At 34.4% G+C, this 17,092-nt stretch overlaps 1 long non-coding RNA gene across 1 annotated transcript in view; it reads left to right on the top strand.

The window, feature by feature from the left end:
* Nucleotides 1-259: 259 nt before the first annotated feature.
* The window catches only part of LOC107205716, a 31,217-nt gene continuing 14,384 nt past the window's right edge, over nt 260-17,092 (top strand). The window contains exons 1-2 of the long non-coding RNA XR_001522101.2: nt 260-404; nt 16,828-16,880. This is a non-coding gene — a long non-coding RNA (uncharacterized LOC107205716). The remainder of the gene's footprint in view (nt 405-16,827; nt 16,881-17,092) is intronic.

Raw genomic sequence — 17,092 nt, forward strand, 5'->3', positions numbered from 1 at the left:
ATTTTAAAAAGGAGTGTCCAGCTTGTTTTTAAAGAACATGGCTGAAAATCTGAATCAGAAAATATGGTAGATACTGGATATCAGATAGAAAAGACAAAAAAAAGTAATTAGAAGTGAGCAGGAAAAATAACTTTTGTAATGATTTTTTTTTTAATAAAACTTCAAGGTTTAATATATTAACACTTTGGTAAACAGTTAACTAAAAAGATGTTAAATAGATGGTCAGCATTATAACTAAAATTCAAACTAGCTGCTGGTGTTGTGTCAGAAGTGATAATCTTTTACACTCGCAAATAAGAATCTGAGCATTAAAACAAGTTCAGGAGAATGCCAGAAGAACACAACTCCAGGATAAAACATGTCTTTTGTTATATATAAAATACATCTGCATTACTTCAAATAGGGTAAGTCAATTCAGTTAACTTGTTAACTTCTTCTAAGGAGAACAGAACTCACCTTAGCCTAATATTTATATCCTGTGATTGATGAAACTAGTTTGATATCATTCTGTAGTTAGTTCTAGACCTGAGGAATGTAGTACTTTTGCAGCCTCTCAGCTACACAATTTATTTTTATTTGGAATTTTATACATGTATTACTTACCATGATTACATTCCCAATAACAATATTCTTACACATTTTCTTCATACTTTGTAATACCTTCCCCATGTGATTAAAACAATATATTCCTCCTAAAATGCTGTCCTCTGATAAATTCCCATCTGTCTTATGCTTTTGATGAAGTTAAAAAACAAAATATTATTAATTGGAATTTCAAGATAGAAGAGTAGCTTTCTTGTTTTACTGAGCTAAAAACTTCAGTCTAGAACTGAGTCAAATAAGAAATTAGTGTATATGCTTTTTATATGACTTCTGGATTAAAATAGATCAAGATATCTAAATATAGAAAATGGTGAAAACAATCTTACAATGTTCAACACATTCAACATTCAACAAATTGAATGTTTCTGTTCTCACCTTCATCACTGAGATAAAAGTTAGGATAAGAATAATGTAGAAGGAAAAGTAATACCTAACTTTGATTTACCAAAGAAAAATCAAACTGCACTTCAGTGTCTGATGTTTCTCTGTAGTTCATTTCAGTATGTTTCTAATGCTATTCTTTGATTTAGCTAATACTAGTAAAAAATGTTTTGCCACCTTCCATGTTTTAAATTCTATCCTTTTACCTTGTGCTGTGTCCATGGTCTCTTGTCATTCTAAGCCATTTGAAATCAATCAAACCTGAAAATTTCTGGAAGAAATTTATAATTTCAATAGCAAATGATTGGATTATAATATTTATGAGTTTGTTTCCAGGCATCTGTTGGTTTTATTCCTTTCAAATGTCCTGCATCAGACATAAATTTGTATGCTGTGTCTATCATTCAGTGTTGACTGCTCTCCCCAAACATTCATCTTAAATATGGAAGAAACCAAATTCAAGGCTTTATTTCAAATTAATTGCTGTAAAGACAGCAGCGTGTTTATATTTAATTTATATTTTATTTATATTTAGCAGCATGTTTTATTTAACCAGGATCCTGCTTGGTTAAATTAAGTTGGACTCAAATAAGCTGAATCTGTGGTAACTCCCAGTTGCAAAGTTGTGATCTCAGCAGTGTCCCAACAGGGCAGAGCTATGGGTCTAAGGGTCATATAGGGTCTAAGCACACGAGGCAGAACCAGGGGTTTGTCGCAAGGGCCATCCAAAACCCTCAACAATGCAAGGGAAGTCAGGTCCAGGTGAGTCTGTGGAGGTCTGGTCAGGAGAAAGAGTAGAGAGAAGGCAGGTACACAGACAGTGCAGCTTAGTACAGGGTATGAATGGTTTGATTAATTGATTAATTTTGGGCAATATGTCTTTGGTCAGGCTGTATTCAGTGTCCTTTTTTCATCTTCCCACATTACACGTAATAGTACATAAATATCACATCTGTAATGGATAGTATGATGTGCTGATTGAACAAAAAGATTATGGTCTGATGTCACACAAAGATTAGCTATGTATTTGTGGCTGATCTAGCAGCACACAAGTTTAGTATGAAAGAGTGCAAACAAAGCCCTGGACAGGTGGAGACTTCTGTACTTAAATTATCCTGAAATTAATGTAAATTTAGATTATTAGAAGATACACAAAATAAATGTTATTCATAATTTCAAAGACATACTGCTCAAACAATTTTTTAACAAAGAACATAAGATAATTATTTTAGTGTATTTTGTCTTTACTTTCAGACTTAATGTCTCAATAATATTACAAATTCCTTCATTCACCATACAGTGTACTTCTGTACTATAGATAACAAATTCTGCAGTAAGTCAATTTTTCAGAATGCATAAATAATTCAGAGTAACCTGCTGATTGCCTTAAGGTTTCTTTTTTTTTCTTTTCCTTTGTTCTTCTGTTTTCTTTTTGTTATTCTTCCAAAATAATTCACCAATACTCATGATTTTTTGAGATTACTTTGGTGTGTTGTGTTGGGTTTTGGTTTTAATTACATTTTACTTGGGAAGTCTGCAATGGAGAGTTCTGCTTTTTACTTTCTCACAGATGTCTTATTTAAGGCTTGAGAAAATGTAAAAAAATCACATGGAAATAAAATGAAAAATTGCTTCAGCACAGAAGAAAAATGATGACACTATTAATTCAGTGACATTCCAGAATCAACTAAGAACTCCATCATTTTATATTTTTCAACTTTCTTTTAATTGCAATGATAAGGGATTAAAGACAGTATCTGAATTTGTTTTGAACCCTGAATTTCATGCTACTGCTTTGCTTTGCTAAATAAACTCAAACTGCTACAGGTTATCAGATTTTGTGTCATTTTCTGTATCTTTGTCTTCATTCAGCAGACAGATGGATTTCTATGAAGAAATATACATCTAAATATATAAATGTTATCTTGTGTAAGATCCTTAAACTCAGATATTACTTGTTTAACTCTTTGTACTATGGTGACATTTTACTATTACTTTATTCCTCCTACTCATTGAATCAGGGAATCCATCACATCACTCTTCCTCACTGAAACCTGTGATTAAATTGCTCTGACAAAGTTCACATGGAGTTGTCCCACAAAAAAATACTAATCTTCATCCCATAATCCAGTTACACAGAGATCTAACACGGAATTGGAGAGCTCTGGGCTTTGGGCGAAGGGTACCACACCTTTCAGACACATTTTGTGCAGAGATTATTCAGAGATTACTCTGATAAGTAGGTTGTTTTTGTGACTACAAGATGGGGTTTCCTTACAAAACCACCTATATGTTAAAAGAAACCTGTATGTGCTGAACTGACCAGTGCTGCCAAGCAGGTATGCCCCTGGCCATGTGAAGAAAAGAAACATGAACTTCCAATAAAATGTCATAGGGGAAACTTCAGCTACTACATATTTCCAAGAATAAGTGGAAACTTAGTTGAGGCTTTAACAATCTGAACTAAGCAGTTGTATCACAATCGTTTAAACATTTTCTTTGACTCTCCATCTAGTTAAAGGTTATTATGCCAGTTAGAAAATAACTCTTTAGATTCATGATGAGGCAGAAATGTATGGTAACTATTAACCTTTAAGGTGGGTAGTTATCAGGGAAATGTAGTTTGGAAAAAAAATAGATGATCCTTCTCCAGTCCACCTCACTTATCATGTGATTCAGCAATGATAACTATCTAATGAGCTTTTTGATTAGACCATAGCTGTAGGAAGAGCAATGTGACTAGGGAAGGCAGAACACTTGAAAACTAGTTTGCTTATAATTCATATGAATTCATTTTGTCTCAGTATGGGCATAGTTATTTACATATTCAAGACTCTGCCATTTAAAAACACCACACAAGTGTCCTTAATTTGCTGTCATCATTAGAGGAAGTAAAATTTTGGAAACTGTCCATGTATCTCTACCTTGTTTACTGGCAGATTTTCTTTCAAATGCAGGCATGAAAGACCTCTGAAAATCTAATAAAAGAGACGCAAGGAAAGAGAAGGGAGTTTTCCACTGGTTCATTTTCAAGTTTATACTTCCAAAAGTAGTGAAATGAAAAATGTCTTTCCTGTATAATTTTTAAAGCATTCTATTATTCACAATAACATATGCAAAATCAGGTGTATTAATACATAGGTAGAGGTGAAAACCAGAACAACTAATTTAAGCAAGAGAATGTGAGTGGGATAATGTCTGAAAATAATCATAAAATATCCTGAACGTGTCTGCTTTAGAACAATAACAAGCAGTTTATAACAAGCAATTGAGATAACAACTATCTCAATTATAAAGTTGTTATAAAGATAACAGCTATTCTCTTTATAGTGAAGGTGATGCTTAGTGACACCCATGGAGAGAAGAAATATATTCTTCAGTACTTGGAAATGACTTCAAAATGTTAACTATTTTTGTCTCACCCATTTTTCTAGAAGAATTCCAATAATTATATATATATGTGTGTGTGTGTATATATATATATATATATGCATAATTGATGGAATAATTTTAAAACTTTGCATTTATTTATTTTTCTCTGTGTGAAACTCAAAACAAAGACAAGGAAAGCTACAAAATAGCTACAAAATAAAAGGACCATTATTTGAGACTTCATAAAATAAATGCTAGCCTGTGTCTTGCTAAGCTGTTTTCTTGTTTAAAAAAGTATTTTCTCTAAAAACACATTTTTAAAGACTGTTCTATGTGTTTTCACAGGAATAAATTTGCATTTAAGTCAATATCTCTCCTTCTGGAATCTACAGCTTCCAAGAAATAGTGCTGTTCCACAGAAGCCTACAAATGCCTAGAATTATTAATATTTCACCTTAAAGCAATTTGGAAGTTATATGCATGGGTAGCTCACTTTGTGTCCCTGCCATTTCATGAGCACAGATGAGTTGTTGTCAAAAGTAGAGAACAAGTGTAAACACTTAGGAAAAGACTTGTTTACACCTGTGAAAGAATGCTTGGAGAAGCAAGGACCCATGGCTGGGATGACTACTTAGCCTCTCCATGTTGATGTGCAGATGTGCTAGGTACTTTAATTCCTTTCTTTGAAACATACAGACATTTTGGTTAAGAGTTCTTGATATTCCAAACGTAATCAGGGGAGCATGAGGATTTTGTTCTTTGGAATTTAAGCAGGCTGGAAAGTATAAAAGAGGCTGTTTATGTTGGACCAAATATCTTAACTGTTCTCTAGGGACTGATAGACTACATAAAATACAGTATTCTTCCAGAAGTTTTTCTTAGAATGCATTCAATGTGTCATTTCTGATCAACTTAGGAGCCAGACAGGAATTGTGAATTTGGTTTCCTGAAACACTTGTCTGAAAATAGGATATTATATTAAGTATGGGTTTATGAAATTATGATCTGGCTACAAAAGACTTAAAAATAAGTCATAAAAAGCAACTGCAGATCTCTGACATGAAGCAAACCATCTCATAGAGGTTATCATTGTCTAAACATTTCAGTAGTGAATATAAAAGACCTAGTTCTGCTCTTACTGCAATAAATATCATCACCAGCTATATTCGGTAGGTGATGATATGTCTCCAGAGATCTTTATTTTCCATCCTTTCCATAGTAAAAGTGAAAACCTTTTTAGTAAAATGTTTTGCAAGAATTCATATTCTTATGCATATTCTATAATTGTTTCTATTACATCAGGGACTGCAGGCACTATGATGTTTATTCCTTGCTGAAAAAAATAACCAAACTCTACAGTGTTAAATGGCCTTGTAATTGATGTATCCATCAGAACTAGTTTTGTTATCTGGGAAGAAAGGAGCAAGAAAAAAAAAAAATCTGTCCTTCATATTGTCAAATATAACTTTCAAAAGGAAGCCTTGTAGGAAACCAGTCCTGTTTAGAGGTCTTCCCCTATTTGCACTTAAAACAAGAAATCTAGACAACTCTACATAGAAGAGATGCAGTATAACAACTCTTAAAGGAGCAAGATTTTTATTTGGCTCAAGGACTCTGTCTTTCTCTACCTTCAAAATATAAAATAGCAGAAAATAAACACATATGGACAGAGAAGAACAAAAATATACTTATAGAAGCAAAGAGCAGAAAAGAGAAAAAATGTTTTCTTCACAGAAGTTATAATAATAGATGAGGAAAATACTAATGAGGTAGACTGTTTTTTTAAAAGAAAACTGTAATTCTAATTCTTGTTTCTAATTGTTGGTCTGTTCTATCTATGCCCTTGTGAGAGTGGTTTTGTAGCACAGGGTGTACTTGAGACCAAATATCACTGCCATAAGAAATAAAAAAGGCAAAAAGTAAAAATAAAAAACCCCTTCAAGACTGAAAAGCCAAAAGAGATATTTAGACACAAATGAAATTCAGGACTGTGATTTACAACCTTCATCTGTATAGCCCATAAGTAGATAAATGCAGAGAATTCATGAAGAGGCTTTGAATTTAGACACTACTTAGAATTTCTGAAGTCAGATGAGTAATCATTATCATAAATAAAATACACTGGAAAAGTGTTGAGTCTTTTTGTGGAGAAAGTTTTTAGAACTACCTCATGAGCTCTAGTCTTTCTGTATGAATGAGCAGTAATGTAACTGAAAAAAAAACCTTTTCTTTGCTAGAATATTTGAAATTAGCACTTCTGTTAAAAGCTTCCATAATGGAAATCTTAAAACAAACAAACCACCAAAAAACCCCCACATGATGACATTTTCACTGATTTCTAAAATACAATAAAATATTCAACAATTAAAAGAAGGCAAAATTTGGCTTACTTTGTCTTCCTATGAAATCATGGATACTGTAAATATCCAGTTGGCTATAATTTGTCAAGGAAAATTAATAGTAATAATAAAACTGTAGACATAAACTAACATATTTAAATTCCATTTAAACCCAATAAAAGTAATTTAAAATGAGCACTCAAGAAAATTTTCACTGCAATCTTACTTTGAAAATACCAATTTACATGCATCCATTTGTCATTTCCAGTCAAATCATCTTACAAAATGACTTAATGCATTTTTCTGGTAAAAAATTATTTTTATTTTTTTTTCAAATAAAGCACTAATGTGAAAGCTTTTAATCAAGGAGATGCCTTTTAAAGTTTCAGTGGAAAATAGGTCTCCTCCTGTTTTAACTTCCCCCTTTTGGAGATGAAATATCCAGGACTTTGCTTTCTGTGGTGTGGTTAACAGAAAGCCTATGCTAAATATAGTTTCTAGCCTTCTCTTTGACCTAAAAAGTCCAACACTGTATTTATGATTAAGATTCTCCTTTTGTTGGACCATTTGCACCTATGAGCCCTACACTGACAATCCCAGTTAGGACTGAAACACTGTCTTCTCAAAACAATAGAGTAAATCAGGTCTGCACTGAGATGTACAAATGCATCCAACAACTGATAAACACATCTAATCACATCACAGCTGGGGTCATGGATATTGTCAAAGCCCAAATAAACTGAGTTTGTATTATCATCTTTCTGACTATAAAAATACCATCCTTTTTTAACAGAGCTTTTTTGGTTTTTTTTAGGGAAATGAACAATGGATATAATTTTTAAGTAACCCTCAGAATAACTCTGTAGTGTAATCTGAAGGTCAGTTGCATTTGGGTCATGAAACAGTGGTTAATTTAGGACAAGTTTTGTTTTGCTTAGAGTAAAGCCTAGCATTCCATTTTAATGAATTACATACTTTTCAGTTTCACAAACGAACCTATTTAAAATGTGTGCCAACTTTGTAAATTGGGTAAAACCAATAGGCCCTTGAATTGACAGAAAATTAGCAAGGCTTATTAAACTTCATGCATGACTCATTATCCCAATGGTACATCAAAAGGAAGATGAACAAATAATCCAATTTCTCTTTAAATGGCATCAAGCTGAAAAAGGTGATAGAAATAGACATTAGTAAAAATTTCAATGTAAATATGGTTGTCACTATTAATACTGTCATTACTATGAGCTTGCTTTAAAATTTGTTTATTGATCTAATTTATTTTTTCTGTATATTCATAAGAGCTGCTTTAGCTTCAGTTTATTTTTGCATTAAGATTTTTCTGATATTTTTTATCTTTCAAACCCACACTCTTGAATGTTTTTTTAGGACATCAGTATAGAAGCGTTCTTGGAATGTTACATTACTGAGATAATGGAAATAATTTTATAAAGGAAAGGCAAGTGAACACTTTTATTTCTTTCTGTTGACTTAAGTGTACTCTAAACTGTCTTTCTCAATAACCTCTGCACAACAAAAACTGTAGACTATAGCAATGACTGCTGTCAGCTGAAGATCTGCATACATCCATCCACATGCATGTAAATATTTGCACCAGCTTTGAAAATGCCATATGCCTCTAACAGCTGTTAACACATGCACTCACTTTCCTGTTGTTGTATATCCAAATAGCATACAAAGCAGTGAAAACTCCATGACTGTATCTGAAGGCAAGAAGCTGGCAGATCATGCTGTAAATATTTGAGCAATCAGTAAAAACAAATGGCTTAAATTTATGCATTGAGCATAAATCCCCTACAACGGTTGTTATGCAAGGAAAACACGTTGAAAAGGAACAGTTCATGGTTTAAGAGTTGGTGCTGCAGTTTTAATCATCACTATTGCACTGGCTAATTATAGCCTCATAATTGATAAAAATGCTCTGAATTAGCTGCAAGGTTGCAGTCTTAATTTCTTACTTCAGACCTCTCAGTCTCTATTGATGCTGCTGTATTGCCAAAGCCTTAGAATTCCCCCAGCAAAAAATTATTTCCCTCTAGGCTCCAGCCAAAGAGAACAACAGCGCCTCAGTTGCTTTTCTTGTCTGCTTGGATCTTTGCCATAACTTCCCTCACTGAATCAATGTGCTTTAAAATAGCAGAATTGATTCTCTGATTTCAATGCCATTGTTTTATCTTTCCAACACACAAGGGTACTTAACTTTATATTCTTTACTTCTATTTCATCTCTCTTCTTTTGCCTCTTCAGATTTTTATTTTAAACCTACAAAACATTTCTGCTTAATTGATGAAATATACACTGTGGGTGGCTCTGTCTATGTACTTTTACCACATAAGCATATAAAACATCTTGTAGAGGAAGTTTCTGTCACTAGGCATTATGAACGCTAACTGGTTTCTTCATCCATGCATATATGGAATTGCAGTAGTTTAGTGGTAGCTGTTGCCACCCACTTGCTGCTACAGACGTATGCTGGAACAGTGCTCTCTGTTAACCACGATATGGATAATCCCTTCCCTGAGTAGATGTGGAACCTCCAAGGGATATTTCTCAGTGCACATCCCGTAGGATGAAATATAGCTATTCTTTCTGTTTGATAATTTACTGTTAGTAAGTAATGTGTGTTGAGTATTTTAATGCCAGCATGCTGATACTAGTCATGACTCATTCTGGGTTTTTTATGGTAAGTCCACACCAACTTTAACTTGGGGTACTGCCATTGATGGTCTGAGGAAGAAAATCCAAATGTATGCCAGGCCATCTGGAAGGGCAGAAGGAGTTATATTTCACTGATGCTGAAGTGTCAGTGGCAGATGCAAATGTTAAGCCAGATAACATAGAAGGAAGAGAAAATATTAGGTTTTTCAAACAGCTGAAACAGCTTATGACCCATAATAAGACCCTTTCTTGCTTTGACATTAAATACAGCAGATGAATTAAGAACTTAGAAGTTATGTGCTTAAGGTGTTTTAGTATTTTAATTTTTCCACTTATCCTTGTTTTCTTAAAGTAAAATATATATTTTTCTTTGGAAGCTTGTTTATCTTAAGAGAAGATCCTCATGAATGCACTGACTTTTCCAATCCTTATAAAAAAATTAATATAAGGTAGGGGGCTTATCATTGTCACTTGGGCTGGACAGAACCCAGATCAGTTGAAATGAATTAAATAGAATGAAATAAATCTGTGTTGTTTAAATTTCTGGCTGTTCAGCAGCATTTTTTTTCCTCACCTACATAAGGAGATTGATGGAAAACATCCCAAATTGTAAATACTCTCAATGCTGGTCCAAATCCTAACTCTATGCTATTCAGACAGAAGTAATTAAGATAAAGAGAGTTCTTTTTCTGTCTCTCTGTTTGATTTCAGAGTTTGCATCTGTAGGTTTGCACAATCCTCTGCAGCAATAATTCATTATGTCTCAGTTTTTCATTATTAAATATGTAATACGTAAAGCTATTTTAAGTATCTTGGAGACGTAGATTTTTATCTTCTCTCAATATTATCCCTGCACAGCATTTTCCAAACATCAAAAAGGCGAACTCTGCATGCTTCCACATACTCCACATGGCAAACCTTAAATGTTTGGGGGCTTGGTTTGAAACAATTACTTTTATCTGATGTGATGTTGTCACTTTTTACAGCAGAGAAGTTATTTAAGCTCTATGCTCTCTGTGTTATAATAGGTCTGTATTTCCATTGCCTTCAAAACTCAGTCTTCATTTTGCCAATCAAAACAGAAATACGATAAACTTCAAACCTGCTCAAATCCTAGATCTTACCTGAAGCCCTTAACAATAATGTGACCTGAGGATTAAGGAATGTATGAGAACCAGAAGTGAAGGAAAGGAACATTATCACACTTTAACCCTGGCAAAAAAGTAAACTCAACAATTGTTAAGAGCTTTGTTGGATTTGTTTTCTTTCTGCACCTCAGTATTTTTTTTTTCTTTAACTAATGGAAAGACAGTATATGCTTTGATATAACTCACTATAAAACCATCATGGCTATTTTGTTTGTAAGAAAAGGGCTAGTCCCTCTGTCAGAAAGTGTGTATTAAGAGACAGTATATAAGCAATCTCCTAACATTTTAGAATCTTTGAGATCACCCAGTTTTTTTCCAGAGTTCTGCTGTGGAACAGTTCAGGTGCTACCTCATGAGTCTGTTTTTTTTTGTTTGTTTTCTTTTTTTCACAGAACCAAAATTGCAATTGACTCTTGTCAGTCCTGTAACTCTGAAGATCTTTATGTATTCTTCTAAATATACTTACTTTAAAAAAAGGTCATTTGGGCCACTCTCACATTTATCAGAGTTAAGATACAGGACCGTAGGTGTTCTGCCATCTAAGTCATCATAAAACCTAAATTAATCATCGTAATTCTTCTCCAAAGAAAATAGAAGCTTAACACCTGAACCTATGTAAAATGAAAAGCAGCAACGTGGTAAAGTAAACAACAGCAGCTCAATCTGTGGACATGGCTATTGATGCACCATGAACTAGCAATATGGTGCATTATATTCAGGACACTTTTGTATTTCTACTTAAATTTACTTCCTGATTTCAAATGTGTATGGTCACACATTAGGATATGCAAGAATGAAAGGAACAAGATAATGGCAATGCAGGGAAGTTAGAGATATCTGAGCAATAGTGAAATGTGGTTCAGAATAGAAGATGTAAGATAATATATCTTGGAGAAAATAGTCTCAAATACAATTCAAAGGCAGGGAAAGCCCTGGAAAGCTGTAATGCTAAAAAAGATCTAAAGATGATGGATAGTAGACAGTAAATTAGATATTGAGCTTGCAGTGTAATAGGAGGGCACAAATAGACCACCTCAGCTTTGGCTGAACCTACAGGAAATGTATATCATAATCTGTATGAGCACTTTTGAAACCACTACAAGAACAGTAGGTACATTCCTAAGGGTTTTCTACTGAAATTACACAGAAGTAGAAATAAAGGTGAGGAAAAATCACACACAAGAACTGAAAAGATGGCGAGATTGCTTTTACATACTAAGTGAACAAACTCTAAACAGAATACACCTCTGGGAATATTTTCTTGATATAAATACCAAATGATAAAATGTTTTGGGATAGTCATGAAAATTTGCTCAAAATGAAATAAGGAGACAAAAAGAAATAAAATGGTTTTGAAGAAACAGGTAGTAAAGAAATGGTCAGTATCTGTTGAAAGATATTGGGAAAAAAATTGCCTTACAAGTTCCCATTCACATATCATATATGCAGAAAGCAGTCTGCTGAAATTTATTATCCTATCCCTAAACACCTCAAAGATAAATGTTTGTATATGAGCTAACTAGCCAAGACTCCCCTTGGAGAAAGATGTAGACATACCCAGAGGATGTTTCTTCTCACGCCTAATTATATATCCATGATAGGCCAGATTAATCACGCTCAAGAAGAGACTGTGGTGGAGGTGTCCACAGTCAGCAGCTTCACTAGATACCTCAGTAATTATGTTTAAAGAGAAGTGAGAGGAATACCATCCAAGGTAGCTTTGCATGAATATTTAATGCAAATGTATTAATTTAAACATTAATAAAATTTAAATATCAATAAAATATTGGACTCACAGCTTTGCTAAATTTTAAAGTTTTTTAGAAGCCGTGTTTTCATCCTAACCCTCCTATATCATCATTTGCCATCTATATCTATTTAGCATTTATAAATCCTGTGTAGGGATCATATTTAAAGTACTATACACTAGCCTGCTTGGTGTTGTAAATTTACAGAATAACATATCCTATTTAATTTATAATAGCACAGGAAAAGCTAGATAATGGGACAAAAGTATCTCATGTTGAAGTTAGTTGAAATCTTAGCTCCAAAAGAAACAGCAGAACATTTATCTGTATGACAAGCACTTTGCAGTACACGATAGGGGTTATTGTGAATCGTGCAGTGAGATCTTAGAAGATGAAAGCTTGTGGTTTGCTGTGAATATACATGTGGTACTGAGACACTATTCCTTATTTTACGGCTTGGTATTTTGTCCTAGTACATTGAAATGTGTATTTTCACTGGCAAAAGAGATGTGTTTCTATTTTGCTCTAGATAGCTGTCACCTGTATTAATTTAGTGTAATATTTTCATAGTGATCTATCACATAATCTTACATCGCCTACCATTCCTGACCAGGACTACAAAAATTATGTCTCCAGATACGCACAAAATACCTTAAACAACGTGGAAGCACTTTTTTTATTGTTTTAAAACATTATAATTCTGAGTCTACTGGAGGTAATTCTATTTCTCCGGCACATTCCGTCACTCTCTCAGTGTGAGTCGAGACAGTCCTTGTGCTGCTCAGCATGCCTTGGAAGGTAACTTACATCCTCTTGATAAAAAGTACAGTAACATTCCTTTATTTCTTTCATCAGAGGTAAGGAAGGTGGGATTATATAAAAAGGGGGTGGGAGCGTATAAAAGAGGAAATGTTATGTGAAAACTTTTCTTTAAAATTATATGTCTTTTTACTTTGTCTATATTTCCATTGGTATGAAATACTCTTGATTTATGCTCCAAAGATGAGACCACCTGGAATATTTTGGAACATCTGCCAATTTATATGTATTCATTCCATTAGGGCCCATGGATTTATATATGTCCAGTTTCTTAAGCATTCCCAGACCTGATCCTCCTCCACCAAGTACACATCTTAGTAGCACAGAATCATGGACAGGTTTGTGTTGGAAGGGGTCTTTAAAGGCCATGTTGTCCAAATCACCTGCAACAATCAAGAAAATCTTCAACTAGATCAAGTTGCTCAGAGCTCTGCCCAGACTGACCTGAATGTTTCCAGGGATGGGGCCTGGAATGTCTTACTTATATCTCATCTAACCTCTTGTCCTATTGCTCCCAACTTCCCCCAGTCTCTTCTAGGGGGTCTTGCTAAAAAAGAATAACACAGATGCTAAAAAATGACAAATCTAAAACTTGTTGTTTCTAAATGAAATCAGTACTGCCATATTTTAGTTTCAGCCTATTTCTGTTTATGAAAGGGATTCTTCAGAATGATGGTCATATCCAAGCTAGACATCCTTCCTGGTAGATGTTCACAGTCTTTGGAGAGAAATGGCTATTCTTAGTGAAGAGCTGTCTTGAACTCCACAACTGAAATGCAAGTTCATATATCAAGATAAGGAAAATTAGATTGGATTAGGATAAGCTATGTTACCTGGTGAGAAGGAAAGCCTGTGTGGCAAGAGATATGAGACTTTAATGTATAAGCTCTAGATTGAGCTGCACCTGACCCTGCCTGTATGCACATCCAGGGTGTTTAGTCCCTCCATGGTCACACTCCCTACCCAGGCATCTGCATAGATGAGGTAATGAATCAATTTGAAATAGTGCAGGGCCTGAGACATGGTTATTGTTCCCAACCATTTTCACAAGTAGGTGTTTGACTAATTGTTACAGAAACTTTCCAGCTGGGAACTTTGAGCTGTTTAGGATATTTCCCTGAGCAGTTCTGGATGTACATAGGCTAATCTATATGCTTACATGTGTTAAGTAGCATTCTGCAAGGTTAATCTGGCCACTGCAGAGACTCCCCAGGCTTGCAAAATTGACCTCCATAAAAGATTGGCTCTTTTCAGAAACAAGAAGAGTCTTCAGGAAAAGTAGAAAGTGTCCCCAAAGATGTAGGTATGATTGTATCAGACAGTCTTATAGGTATGTAAGACATGAGAAGATATTTTTTATATAATTTTAAATAACATATAGCAATAGGTCATGCAAGTGCTGGACTGCACTGACTAACCAGGTATCATAATTTAACAAAATAGTGGTTTTGAGAGTCTCACTGAGCCAGCTGACAATGCCGTTATAAAGACCCTTGCCTTGTCTGACATCCAAACTGTCTAGTTTGAAAGATTTGATTCACTGCATGAACACTGATGAAACTATGACCAGACTGAAAGATTTAAGCATTGGGTAGATGAATCCCAGTGCCATAGTAGATAGTACAGTCAGAGACTTTCAAGATCACTACTTGAGTTCAGGATTTATGGCAGCAACAAAACATCCATTCCACTGCCCAAAACAGAGGGAAGTGAATTGCCAGAAATTCTCTGAAGGTTGTCTTCTCAAATAGATAGCCATCAGTCTTGGGTATGATGGTTTAACATGGACTGATCTGGAAAGTATAAATATTAATACAGAAATTACTGAAATACTACTGTTTTCTTAAGGGATGCCAAGTAACATGTTTATTAGAAATGAACTCTGAGTATCTGAGAACAGCTGCCGTAGGATCTTTAAGCACAATGTGTTCATTAGGTGATCACTGATAGAATACAAGAACTGTTTTGCTGTAAAGCAATTTATTCAGAGCACTGTATCGTAAGGACTTTTATCTCAATGACTCCAAATCTGATTGCCAACTCTTTCCTGCAGCTAAATCAAGTGATGGAAGTTTTAGATGAATCTGAGTAAACATGCAAATTTCAGAGCACTCAGAGTGGTTGACCTTTAAACAGAAAGGTGCTCTCAATCATAGCAAAAGCAGAGCTAGTGCCCTATACAATTCTGAATTATCATTAACAGTTAGAAAAGTGTTTGCAATATGTCAAGGGTAGAGCAGCTCAAAAAAGAAAAAGTGCTTCTAAAATTTTTTTGCTTATACATCTTGGTAGCCAGTGGAGACATGTCCTCCACATTAAGATTTGACCCACAATGTATCTTTTATTTTAAAGAAACTGAAAGGGGAAATATTTCATATAATGAATTTTGTTTATTTTTTTATGTACTGTGTGCTGCACATGTCTTGGAGGGTTATGAGGCATTGCAAATGGCATAGGGATTTTCTTGAAATTTTCATCAATAGCTTGCTTCTTCCAGCAACAGACAGTTTCATATAGAGATTATACCAGAGAGAGTCAACAGGATGAACCAGCAAAGAAAAGTTTACCCACCAGAAATGATAAAAAAAACCTCCATCTTTAAACCATACATTAGAGTAAAGCCTAGTAACATGGAAATTGTTCTGATTATTTTGTAAAGTAAATAAAAAGGCCTCAGACATTAAATCAGCATCATACTGAAACAATAGTTTATATCTAAGTTTAGAAACTCCACTAGTATGTTTAACAGTGCAAGAAAGGATGCAAACCCTTTTTTTGCAGCTGAGTGTTTCTGTTTCCATCTAGATAAGCTCTTACACATATAAGGAGCCTTTTACTGCTTCCCTTTCATTTTATCTTCTCAAATTTCTGAGGAAAGCAAGGTATGTATGGAAAGAAACCAGGGGTAGGATATATTTGGTTTTACCTCAGTATATCCCAGTACATTTATAATATGCACAAAGAGCACAAACAGTTGGGAGTATTGAAAAAAGCTGAGCTTACTGCAGCAATGATACATTCATGACAAAAATTTGGCACTGATTAAATATGACCTTAGTTAAGTGTCTTGAATCGTTATTCAATTAAGAAGACAGTATCACAGAACAGAATCAAATAAAATATAGATTGCTAAGCAGGGAACTAATTAAAGGCACTCTCAGCACAGGGCTGCCTGGAGCTGAGCAACAGAGAAAAGTTGGAGAAAGGTCTGGGACAATTTTAAAGTGGTTTTCAGAATCCTTCAAGAGCAGTGTAAAATGGTGCATGTTGATCAAAATTTTCTCATAAGGTTAGGAAATTAAATTTCAGGAAAATGAACAGATAATAAGTATTTGAAAACATGAGAGATAGCTGCTATAGCTCAGATGTATACTACTCAGATAGATGCTATACTCAGATGTTATATTTGTGGATGTTACCTTCCTTTATTTCTACATTTGTTCTACTCTGGTGTAAAGAATTATCTTTCTTTTTTTCCTGATCAATTTATTGTAATGGTTGCCATTCAGTAAGAAATGGTAAATCCTCCTCAACCTTGGATCCACCTTTCCACAGTTTTTAAATGTAGTTTATGAGATTATTTCCCAGAAGACAAAAAAGGCCTTCCTACCATGTGAAAAGGTAAATAATGTGAATAAGGCATCCCATGTGAATAAGGGCAGCCCTTACTCCTCCAAATGTTAGACATCAGTATGTTTTAAAGTCATGTTTCATTCTGTGATTTTCTTTATTTCCTCTTAGCCTGATACTGTAACCTCTCTGCATATGAACATCAAGCTCTGGGATCCTTGTAGGTGAGCTTTCTCAGTTAATTTTTCTTGTAAAGAGGTTGATAGCAGCTGGATGGTTTTCACTGCTGTTACTTGCATTCGTAGTCTTACATGAAAGGCATCTTTCAGAAGATTTGATACTTGAAGCCTTGCGGGATTCAGGTCCCACACTGATCCTTGCTGAAGTTACAGGCTTAACTGACTCTGGGAATCTGAGCCTAAGCCCTCCAAGCTGT

This window comes from Parus major, chromosome 1 (genome assembly GCF_001522545.3).
Source record: "Parus major isolate Abel chromosome 1, Parus_major1.1, whole genome shotgun sequence".
Lineage (NCBI taxonomy): Eukaryota > Metazoa > Chordata > Aves > Passeriformes > Paridae > Parus > Parus major.